The sequence below is a fragment of the Trachypithecus francoisi genome, unplaced genomic scaffold (assembly GCF_009764315.1).
Source record: "Trachypithecus francoisi isolate TF-2019V2 unplaced genomic scaffold, Tfra_2.0 Lachesis_group1, whole genome shotgun sequence".
NCBI lineage: Eukaryota > Metazoa > Chordata > Mammalia > Primates > Cercopithecidae > Trachypithecus > Trachypithecus francoisi.
In genome coordinates this window covers 23,722,289-23,733,803 of record NW_022681454.1, presented here as the reverse complement: position 1 = coordinate 23,733,803, position 11,515 = coordinate 23,722,289, and the positions used below count along the sequence as shown (strand labels likewise).

The window sequence follows — 11,515 nt, the reverse complement described above, 5'->3', positions numbered from 1 at the left end:
GCAACACTGAGGTGGAAGAAGGTGACGTCTCTGAGAGCTTAAGTGAGTTGGCCACACTGAGGCCTTGTGTGAGTTGGGAGGGCCTTTGAGAAGGAACAAAGAAAAAAGTCACTTGAGATGAACCTGGAGAGTTCTGTGGGAGGAATCTGATCACAAGGGGCCTTGTAACGCCTCAGAAAGCCCCACGGGATTATGGAAAATTGTGTGAGACTTGGGGTTGGGGGTAGGTGTCTAGATTAGAGGAACTGAAAGGAGTCACTCTTAGGATTTGGGTTTTGAACCAAAGAGCAATGCAAGTCATTGAAGCGGACTATGATTAGATTTGTGCTTTGAAGACATTATGCTTTTTGCAGGATGAAGAATGGCTGGGCCACAATGGATGCAAAAAGACCTGTTAGGAATCTACCATAAGGTCCTGACAGAAGAGAAAGGTAGCCCGGCCTAGGCGACTGAGTGGAAGTAGAGAGAAGTGGAAGCATTTAAGGAGAGACATTGGATATTGATATTGAAGGGGAGGGAGGTGTTAAGATGATTCACACAACATAGCCCAGACTTCCTCCTGATCGTCTGCCCATAGACAAACACAACTTGCCATTATCTGCCTTCAAATGGCATCCAGGACTTGGAGGTATGGATCAGGTGTGGCTTCTGTGGACATTTTACCCCCAGCATCTATATCCTCTGATTTCTTAGCAAATGCCAGACCACCTATGTGACAGATGATCGGATCTTGTCCTGTATCTTCTTCTCTCCACTGAACTCCTGTCACCTGCTCTACGGCAGATATTGTAAATTAACTCATTTGGTACCCATTGCAACACTCTCCTACTAACTCTCTGGTTCATAGAGGCCAGAGAGCCAAAAGCAACATTTCCCAGAACGTTTTGCAGGTACAGTCACCCACGTGACCAAGGTGCCTCCAGGCAAACACACCTTCTCCAGTCTTACAGGCAGAAGTGCACAATGTGTGGCAACTGCTAAGTACAGGGAGATCAGATGTTCTGGCAAATGAGGTTACCAAGCTTCCTGTTCTTCCAAGGCCGTGGGTGGTAGAGTTTCTGGTGTCCAGTCTCTATTGTTATACAGCTTTTTTTCCTGGCAGCTTTGTTCCTATTTGTAGCATCCAAACCCAATTCTCTAACCCTCCTGGGAATTATATGAGTTACCTGACTTTCTGCCTAAAGTATCTGAAGTGTATTCTGTTGTCTGCAAATAACAACCTGTGATATGCTTATCAGTGAACTTCATTTATTATTATTTTATTTGTTGTTCTACAGGTAGTGACACTTTTTTTCTAAACACGGCGTGTGCTCCTTAAAGACAGTCACATCCCCTCTATCATGTCATCCACAGTGCAGAGCACATAGTAGGTGCAATGTGAATGACTGCCATTTTTGCTTGCTTGACATCCAACCATCATTCTCCCAAAAGTACCAGATAGACAGACTGCGCTCCAGTTTTCCTCTGGGGAGTCACGTTTTCTTCAGTCTGTTTATTTGCTTTGGTGTTATGGACTTCTAGAGCCAGGGATGGGCATGAGACTCAAGCCTGGCCAATCAGAAAGCATTGCATCCCACTGGTTACCGTAATTAATGTAAAGATGGGAACATGACCCAACCAGAGCCAATGTTTTAGGAGCTAATGATTTTTGACTGGACAGTTGAGAGAGAGCGAGAAAGAGAGAGAGAGAGAGAGAGAGATGCACATCTATCTCATTTGTGTACTCTCTTTCTGTTAGGACCACTGATACAAAGGAAGAGGTGAGCCAGGTGCTGTTGGAGGCTCCATGTGGAATGGAAAATGAAGTCAACCCAAAGGCAAGCAAAGCCAAGAAATCAGGTTGTTGACACTGTTTGAGATTTGCATAGACCAGCCTTGCCTGAAAACACCCCTACTCCTGAGCTCTCGGTCAGGAGAACCATTAAAGTTCTTAAAATTTTTTTTGTTTTGTTTTAGCCAGTGAAGTTGGTTTTTTGTCACTTGCAACTGAGTCCTGACTAATGCAGAGGTTGTCCAGAAATATCGCCTGATTGGGTCATCAGAAAAGAGGCAAGACTTGAAGGTCTTAATTCCCTATTTTCTTTTTCTTTCCTTTTCTTTCTTTTCCTTTCCTTTCCTTTCTTTTCTTTTTCCTTTCCTTTCCTTTTCCTCTTTCTTTCTTTCTTTTTTTTTTTTTTAATGAAATCTTGCTCTGTCACCCAGGTTGGAGTGCAGTGGCATGATCTGAGCTCACTGCAACCTCCACCTCCCAGGTTCAAGCGATTCTCCTGCCTCAACCTCCTGAGTAGCTGGGATTACAGGCACCTGCCACCATGCCTGGTTAATTTTTTTTTTTGTATTTTTAGTAGAGACGGGGTTTTACCACGTTGACCAGGCTCGTCTCAAACTCCTGACTTCAAGTGGTCTGCCTGCCTCAAGCCTCCCAAAGTGCTGAGATTACAAGCATGAGCCACCATGCCTGGTCTTAATTCCCTGTTTTCTTTTTACACTTTCTCTCACCTCCACTCCAGCCTTTCACCAAATGATCGAGACATGTGCAGACTTTTAATGATTCGATGCAACAAACAATTCACATAAAGCTGAGATGTTTGCCTCCATAAGAGTCAAAAAGAAAGAAAGAAACAAACAAAACTGACATGTACCCTGATCAATTACCCTGTTAAACAAATCGGCAGCTGCTTCTGGAAGGGAAGAGACTCCCAGTGAGGGCCAGGCAATGAAAGGATGTGGCTCTGAGCTCTGTCCTGCCATAGATGGTATTTACCACTGTACAGCATGGTGGTTAAGAATCCTCGCGCATATGGAATTAAGGTTGTATGGATCTGAATATTACTCTACACTTGTTAGATATGTGATTTTGGCCAAGATGCTTTAAACTTCTATAAATCAGGCTCAAACTGGCTTATAAAGAGGAGAAGTTTATTGGCTTACACACTGAGAAAGTCCAGGGAGGTGTCTAGCTTCAGGCTGGGCTGGATCCAGTTGCTCAAAGGATCTAAGTCAGGAATCTGCAGTGCTTCCTCTCAGCCTCTCTTTCCTTCTGAGCTGGCTTCATTCTTAAGCAGCTGGGTTCATTCTGGTGGGAGTCAAATGGTCTGGAAGAGCGCCAGGCTTACATATTCTCCCAGCCTTGCTCTCCCAGCAGAGAGAGCACGCCTCTCTATGGCTCCAGTGAAAATCTGAGGCAGAGCTCTCATCGGGTCAGCTGGGGTCCCTGCAGATCCCTGGAGTGAGAGAGTGAGGTCAGATCACTGAGACGGGGAAGGGAATGTTTCTCAAAGGAAGAGCAGGGGGCTGTTCCCAGAAGAGGGAACCGACACTAGCTGGGTAAAAACAACAGATGCCACTCCTCACTCTCTTAGACTGTGTTCTCCTGGGAGAAACTGGAAATGTAATCATTCCCACTTCATAAGGTTTTGGTAAAATTAAATGAGTTAATGTTTTTGTCGCAGATGCTGTTGGTCCCAACTCAGATCCGCACAGACCTGACCGTTTCCACACATGGCCATTTCCATGAATTTCCCAGATCCCATCAGCAGCAGCACCCCTTTGCCCGAGGACTTGCTCTGGCTGCTAGACCCCACTTTTCCTGTGCTGGCCACAGGTGGGATGTGCCCGGGAGTGACCAACATCTGGGAGTAGCCTTCCACTGAGGAGGTGGAAAATCAGTAAATACCCCAGCTCCTCACACTTCCAGGAGGGTCAGTCTAGACTGTGCATTCCATACTGCCTCCCAGAGGATCCCAAGCAGAACTAAACTCTTCTTACCCACAGATGCGCTCCTTATAGTTTCCTCTGCTTCTTTCTCTTACTTCTCCTACTTCCTTACCTGTGTTTCCTAGGGTTACCTCCCAAATAAACAACTTGCACTCCAATCCTTTTCTCAAGGAAGCACAAAGCAAAAGAGATTGTTATGTGCTATATATCATGCCTGGCACGTTAGAAGCATTCACTAAGTATTTGCTATTATTGTTGCTGTAGCTCTTTCGAGGTTCATTTCTTCTTCAGTTTCTTTTCTTGATTTTTTTTTTTTTTGAGACAGAGTCTCACTCTGTCACTCAGGCTGGAGTGCAGTGGCATGATCTCAGCTCACTGCCACCTCCACCTTCTGGATCTAAGCGATCCTCCCTCCTTAGCATCCCAGGTAGCTGGGATTACAAGTGTGCACCACGCATGGCTAATTTTTGTATTTTTAGTAGAAACAGGGTTTTACCATGTTGGTCAGGCTGGTCTCAAACTCCTGACCTCAAGTGGTCCGCCCGCCTCAGCCTCCCGAAGTGCTGGGATTACAGGCATGAGCCACCGCAACTGGCCCTGCCTCAGTTTCTTTTTGCATTAACTGTTGCACCCTCCTCCCTGGTCTTGGCATCCCATGTTTTTAAAGATAACTTCCTCTTCTGTTATACGTTCCTTTTGCCCTTCTGACATTTCTGTGTCTCACAATTTCTTAATTTTAATCTTTCCCCAGGGTAATTATGATTTCGATGAGATGTAAACTTTTAAACAGTTTCAAAGGAATAGTGGCAACCCCAAATCCTGATACACCAAACATCTGTTGAGACTGTAAACTTCTTGAAGGCAGGAATGATATTGGTTTTCACTTTGCCTCATGTTAACTCATGTGTTTGCATTCAGAATGCTTTTTTAAATAAGACAAATTAACAGACTTTATTTTAATAAAGGAAAAAGATGGAATGAAATCGACTTCCTCTGTACATTACATCTGCTTCCCATCTGCAGTTTTAGCCAAGATGATCATTTTTTACTCACATCTACAAGAATTTGGCCTCTTGCATCTGCAGAGCCGAGCAGTCATTCGCTAAATGAGACCCCAGTGGTACGAGAGTGTTAATGCACCTCATTTATAAACAATGAAAACACCCCACATCATCTGGACTATGAACCAATTTCCAATATGAGATTAATGCAAAACTTATTTCTTGGGGGGAAAGTCATTATGAATAAAGATGGATTTCTCACTAATAGGATGATATCAGTTCAACAAATTCCATATTTTCAACATGACAAATTGTGACTTGGCGATATGATAGGGGAATACGTGCAGAAGAAAGTTTGGTTTGTCTTGAGAGAACCAACTACAGCGGATCTGGAAATCGAAAGCTTTCTGTTTTGGGTTTCCATCTTCAGACTTCTGAATACTGCACAGCAAGGAGTTGGCAAGGTGGCTGGAGTGATCTTTTCTCAATGAGCTTACGGCTCCCTCTGCTTCCCAAGGGGCCGTCTCCATCTGTTCTGGGCCTCGGTGAGGGTAGCGGGTAGGGTGGCAGCTTATTTTATGTTGCTGGGAACTAGCAAACAAACCTCCATGTTACTTTGGGGATGCCAGGTGAGCAAATCTATCCATGAAGGCAGAATTCTTTTGGGGTGGCAGAGCTGCCAGGGAGAGGGGTAAACAGGGAAGGAGGCATTTTATCTGAAAACTACTCAGGTGGCCGTCTTTGGGGGCTTTCCTGTTTAAAAAAGAAAGAGCTGGAGACTTGAGGGGAAACAAATGTTTGAGGCTGGAGGTGAGACTTTTATGCAGTGTTTTCCTGTTTGTGCCTAGAGGAGGTTCTTTTTAACCTGTTCCTGCCTCTTTATCCCTGGATGCCTTTGTAAGCACTGGGCCTGCTAGGTGGACCATGTATCTGTTTTCCTATGTGTTTGTTCAGGGAAAGAGAGGCATGAGCCAGAAGTCTTTGGTTCAAGACCCAGGTCTTCCACTTACTAGCTGTAGGAAGGAGGGGGAGTTGGGGGAAGGGTTTTCCTTAAGCCTCAGTTTCCTGGTCTATTAAAAAAACTAATAATTGCTGCCTAACAGGGCTCTTGTGGACAGTGGATGAGCACAGGTAATCAATTTTTAAATGAAGACATTTCACAAATGTACACTTGCCGTCAACTGTGGGGAAAGGGTTGGAATCACTTACTCCACCTGGTATATAAAGGCTGAAATGATTACACAAGAGCAGAACTGTGATGGGCTCAGTTAGATCTGGAAGAAAGAGGTAGGTGTGGTCACAAAGTTTAGGTTCAATTTCTATCGCTTTGTAGCTGCGGGACCTGGGTTAGGTTATTTAGCATCTCTGAGCCTCTTTCCACATCTGTAAAATGGAGATAGAGTCCCGAGTCTCCCCAAATTATGAGAAATGAATCCATTTATCCAACAAATAGGGGATGGGATAACACAGACAGAATGAACTTCCATGGGTGTGAATGTGCGACCTGAGCTAAAATCTGGGAATCAGTGAGTGGCAGGAACAGAATGTTAACTTGGGCTAACATATACATGAAAAGCAATTTACAAAGTGTACATTTCTATAATGCTTTGTATAAATGTTTTCTAAAGAAACTCATTTAGACAGGAAGCCTAAGAAAACCCAGGCATTGGGCCTAATTTTGTATTTTCTGGTCTCTTTACATTTAATGTTTATAGGGGTGGGACTGCAGGGGGATTGAATTAGGGGCAGTATGAAGAATTCCTCCCTTCTTTTTCTTAGCCAGGAGACACAGGAAACAATAGAGCGAACAATGGAGCAGCCCCTTTATTCAATGTTGGTGAGATCAGCACCAATTTTGATAACTGAATAGAACTTCTGTGTGCTTAATACTTTAAAAAAACTATTGTAAGTTTGAAGCCAGGTCAGTCGGCATTATTTGGGCCTGAAGTTAGTACATTAAATTTCATCTCTCAATGTTCTCTCCATAATCAATTTTTAGAAAAAACATTCCCCCCCCCTTATAAAAATCTATAGTGGCCAGTGTGGTTAGGCACCACTGATTTGAAACACCATTCTTCACCAATCCAGAAAAGAGGATGGTGACCTATTTTTTTTTAAAGATCATTTGACATGCCTTTGAAAAATAAGTCAATCTCAGAAAAAGAAAACAGGTATTTAGCCAGGTATGTTTTCTGAATTTCTACTAGGAGGCATGCTATTCGCAAAGATGAAGGAACTGTCTTTCTAGAGCCATTCTTTGCTCCTGTTTTATTTCCCCTCTGAAATCACTAGCTGGTGTTTCTGACATCACTGCGTTGCTGTGGAAATGTTTATTTCACAGAGGATTTCGACCTCCAGTGGGAAATTTACAAGTGGAAGTGTGAACTCTTGAAAAACACAATTGGTTTGAATAAAAATAGGCAGCATTTGGAAACGGGATTCAGAAAGAAAACAATATAAACTGGCTATAAGAGGTTGTTTTAAGTCTTCCTGAAAGGATTCAAATACTTCTAAGAGCATCTTACACAGATATGCTGGTTTTTATTTGAATTTTACTTTCTATAAATATCTGTGTAAAGAGTAAGGGGAAGCAGGTAAAGAATGTCTTTTTCCAGGAAAAAAAACAAAACAAACCTTTCAGCCATCCAATTATTAAGACTGAAAGATTTGGTTCTAAAATACCATCTTGTGGGGAGAGACAGAGAGACGGCATTATATCCGTTTACATTTTTATATCATATAATGGACTTCAGAGAATAGCTCCCTTTAAATAATTGTGACTCAAGGGACCTGAGTTTTAGTGCAGAAGCTACAAAATCCATTTTCGTTTTAAACTGTTAAATCAACAGAACGCCAAACTAGAGCCTTTCTTCCTGCTGGGGCAGTATTGTCCCCTAAATCCACTTTCCAGTCCTCTCAGCCTAGCCTAGTTTGATGTAGCATTGACTTAGCTTAACTACAGCAACCGGCAAAAGGAAGTGGGTTTGCATTTGGGATGGGAGGAGGCAAGCAGCAGTGTATCTGTGCCTGCGTGGACACGCGCGCAGGGGGCTGGAGGGATCGCGAAAGAAAGAAAAGCGGGATGTAGCAACTATGTGAAAATAATTTTCCCGTGGCTGGAAGAGGGGTCTCTGCATGGAAAAGCAATTTTAGGAATTAAAAAAAAAAAAAATCCTCAAACAGGAGGTAAGGAAGGCTTGCCAGGAGGGTGCGGGACGCAGCGGGGGGGGGTCCTGTGTTTTTCCTCCAGCATTTTTCCGCTTCCCAGGCTCAGGGCGGCCCACTCCCCACCCATCCATCCACCTGCCCGCGGCCTCACCCGCGCCCCCTGCCGTCCCGGGGCGCGCACGGCTCGGCGGGGATGGCTAGGAGGTCGAAGAAGGCGGCGGGCCGGCCGCGGGCTGCAAAGGTCTGGCGGAGCGGGCTGATTTAGTGGCCGGGGCTGTAGTACAGGCTGTCCCCGGCAGCCGGCGGAGTCAGCGCGCCCACGTGACGGCCCCGGCTCTCCGGTGAGCTCCCCAAACAGACGCACACCCAGCCACACGCGCGCGCTCGCGCTCGCGCGCGCACACACACACACCACACACATACACACACACGCACGCACCCCCGCGCGCACACGCCCGCCCGCCAGCTCGCGCTGCCTCTGCGCCTCCATCCCGGCTAGCTCATTATCTCGCCCTCTCGCTTCCCCTGCGGTCTCTCGCTCTGCGCGCACACACCTCACACACGCACACGCACACACACGCGCGCACACACGCAGCCGGCACAGGCGGCGGCGGCGGCTGCCCAAGTCAGGACGAACCTCTCTAGGTACCGTCTTGAGAAGGCGGCAGCGGCGGCGGCGGCGGCGGCGGCGGCGGCAGCAGCCCGAGCATCCCTCCTCTCCCGGAGAGGGAGCACCGCCGAGAGTTTCCGTTCCCTTTGCCATTCCCTTCCCCCTCCTTTTCTTTATTTTCGAGAGAATTTCTTCTTGGCTTATTGGTTTAATTTGATTTTTAAAATTTTGGGTTGCTTTTGTGTATGTGTGCTTTTTTTTTCTTTCCTCATTTTATTTGCATCCAGAGCATGGCGGGCTGCGGGCTGTCGGAAGACACCCTCTTCTCTTCCTTCTTTTACAACTACGGCTCCTCCTGGGAAACCCCTTCCAACCAGGTAAGGGGTGGCTCGGTGCCGGGCGGCGTCGCGCCCCTTGCCCCCTGCCGCGCGTTCACTTGGTACTCGGTGGGGAGGCAGAGGCTCGGGAGGGGGTGGGGAGGATGGGGGGCCAAGTGGGTCGCACTGTCTGGGTCAGCGCCAACCGGCGTGAGGAGGTACCCCCCTTCCCCCATCGCTAGCTTTCCAGTCTCCAGGTTCTGTCGCGTTCCTCCCGTGCCCAATCTGCCATCGACACCTTCCCCCACCACCTCCCAGCCCAGCGGGAACCCGAGAAAGAGGCAGGAGCCGGCGCGTTACCCCGAACAACTCCAGGCAGAACCAGGGAACTCGAGCGCAACCTTCCCCAAGTCGCCGCGGGCGCCGCGCCCCTGTGCGCCCGGCGCCTACCCGCCTTCCAGTTGCACCGAGGGGCTGCAGAGCCACGAGCCCCCCGCGACGTGCTGTCCCCCCTCCACTCCCCTCGGGGCCCGAGCCGCCTCTTTCCCTAAAATGGCTGCAATCTCAAGTAGAGGCGTCCCCTGACCCGCGGAGGTGGGGGGGGGGTGTGCAGAGTGGAGGCTCCGCTCCTCCTGACCCCGCGCCTCCCCCGGGGCGCACAAGCACCCCACAAACACACACACTTAACTTTGATGACTGTGCAATGCAGTCCGGCTGCATCGTGCCCTAGACGCTCCACGCCGCCGGCCTGTAGGTGTGCGTGTCTGTGTGACGGGGGGCCCAGGAAAACTGGGGGTAGACGCCGGAAGGGGGGCGTGGAAGGAAATGGGTGTCAGCGGGCCACTGGTAACCTGGAGAGACAGGCATGTGCTCAGGGTCTAGGGGTGAAAAAGCTATTCTGGGAGCTGGAGCGAGAAATAGAGGAAAAATGCCTTTTAATTAAATAACTGTTGTAGTCTGCTGCCCCCACCGCTTGTTTGGTGAAAGTCTACAGGCATCTGTCATCTCCAAACTACACCGGGAAGTAGAGCTGGGGTCGAGGGAGGGGAGGCATGTGTGTACGTGTGTGCGTATATGTGTGTGCACGCGGGTGTGTGTCTGTGTGTGTGCGCGCGCGCCCGCGTGTCTGGGCTGGAGAAAGTTGGGGCCAGAGGCGCGGTGGAGAAGCAACGGTGAAAGGCGTTAGCAACTCGGTGGGCGGTCCAGGGCGCCGGGGATTCCCGGGCCCCGCGGAGCGCGCACCGCGGGGGGAGCTGGCCCGCTAGGGGTGGGGGGTGTCGAGGAAAAGAGCTCCGTTCAGCCGGGCTCGCCTGGCCGCCGGGGCGCCTCTCCTCCGGAGCCCGCCAGCCAGCCTTGGCCGCTTGCGGGGTTGCCCGCCGCGCTCGCCGGCGCTGGCGCGCTCCCTCTCGGGCCCGGGGCACAGCGCGTTCCTGCGAGCTCCGGGCAGAGAAGCCAAACCCCGAAAGCAAATAACCGAAAAATGTTCGTCGCCGCCCCCGCATCACCCCAAGTTTCCAAGAAACAAATCGCCAAACTACTAGCTGCCAGGTGAAGACCTCTCTCTCCGGCGTGGGCTTGCTCTCCAGAAAGCGCCGCGGCCATCCGAGTGAATAATACATTAGGGCTGCCGGGGAGCCTTGGAGAGGCTCCCGCCGCCGCGGCAGCAGCAGCGGGAGGCGGCGGCGAGCTCTGGACAGACCATCGGGCCGCCGCCGCGGGTGGGGGCGTCTGGGCGGCCCCTGGGAAGTACGCCGGCCTTTCGGGCGGGGCGGGAGGGCAGCCCAGGCGCGCGGAGTGAGGGTTCGCGGTGAGGCAGCGGCGAGACACGAGGCCTCGCTGCGAGCAGAAACTTGCAGGAGCTGCCGAGGTGGTCGGGCCGGCGCTGGAGTTGGGGGCCTGGAGAAGCACGATCGCGGCCCAGAGGGTGCCCGGCTGCCTGTGGCCGGCGCCGGTGGTTTTCTTCAGGCTATCCCGCCCCGCCTGGCGGGCCCTGGGTGATCTCCACGCTTCCTCGCGCCCGCCGGGGATTGCCGAGAGCCAACGACCCCTTCAGCTCCGCAAACTCCAGCTCACCAGGAGCGGGCGTCCGCGTGCCTGCCTGCGTGTGTGTGTGTGTGTGTGTGTGTGTGTGTGTGCGCGCGCGCGTGTATGTCTGTCGATGAGTCAGAAACCAAGCCCTGCTCGTCTTTGAGGACTGAGGCGGGTACGAAAGGCTTGAACCACACACCCGGCATAAGCCCGGCCGGCATTCGGGCGTCCTCGGCAGTGCCGCGCCCCCCAGTCCTGGAGTCAGATGCGTTAGGACAAGTTTCCAGGCACGTGCCTCCGACCTGCACCCCGAGGCCGTGAAACTCAGGCACTTTGTATTCCTCCAAAGGAAGAGAGGCAGGAGACTTGGGTCTAAGGAAGCAGTGATACAGCTTTGCAGTGATGGGAGTTTTCGCAGCATTTTTAACGAGATAGAAACAAGTCGTTTGAGAGCGTTTAAAAGCGAAGGGCTGCGTCTGGATTTCACAAGACAGGCAATCACGTGCAAACTCCTTGGAAACCAGAGGAGGTGGGACAGAGGGACGGGGTGGGGGCAGGTTTGGAGTAAAGGAAAGAGAGAACCATTTGGGGGAGGGGAGGCGTTTTAAAAAGAGGAATACTACTGGCTTCTTCGGGTAAAGTTAGTTTAACTTGAGGTGGAAAAGCGTTTCCCC

General features: G+C 50.0%; 1 protein-coding gene across 1 annotated transcript in view; it reads left to right on the top strand.

Moving 5' to 3' along the window:
- The first annotated feature begins 8,338 nt into the window (after positions 1–8,338).
- Positions 8,339–11,515, top strand: part of PPARGC1A (PPARG coactivator 1 alpha) — a 702,185-nt gene continuing 699,008 nt past the window's right edge. Inside the window, exon 1 of the mRNA XM_033213898.1 lies at positions 8,339–8,873. The gene's annotated coding sequence lies outside the window, so the exon portion shown is untranslated. The remainder of the gene's footprint in view (positions 8,874–11,515) is intronic.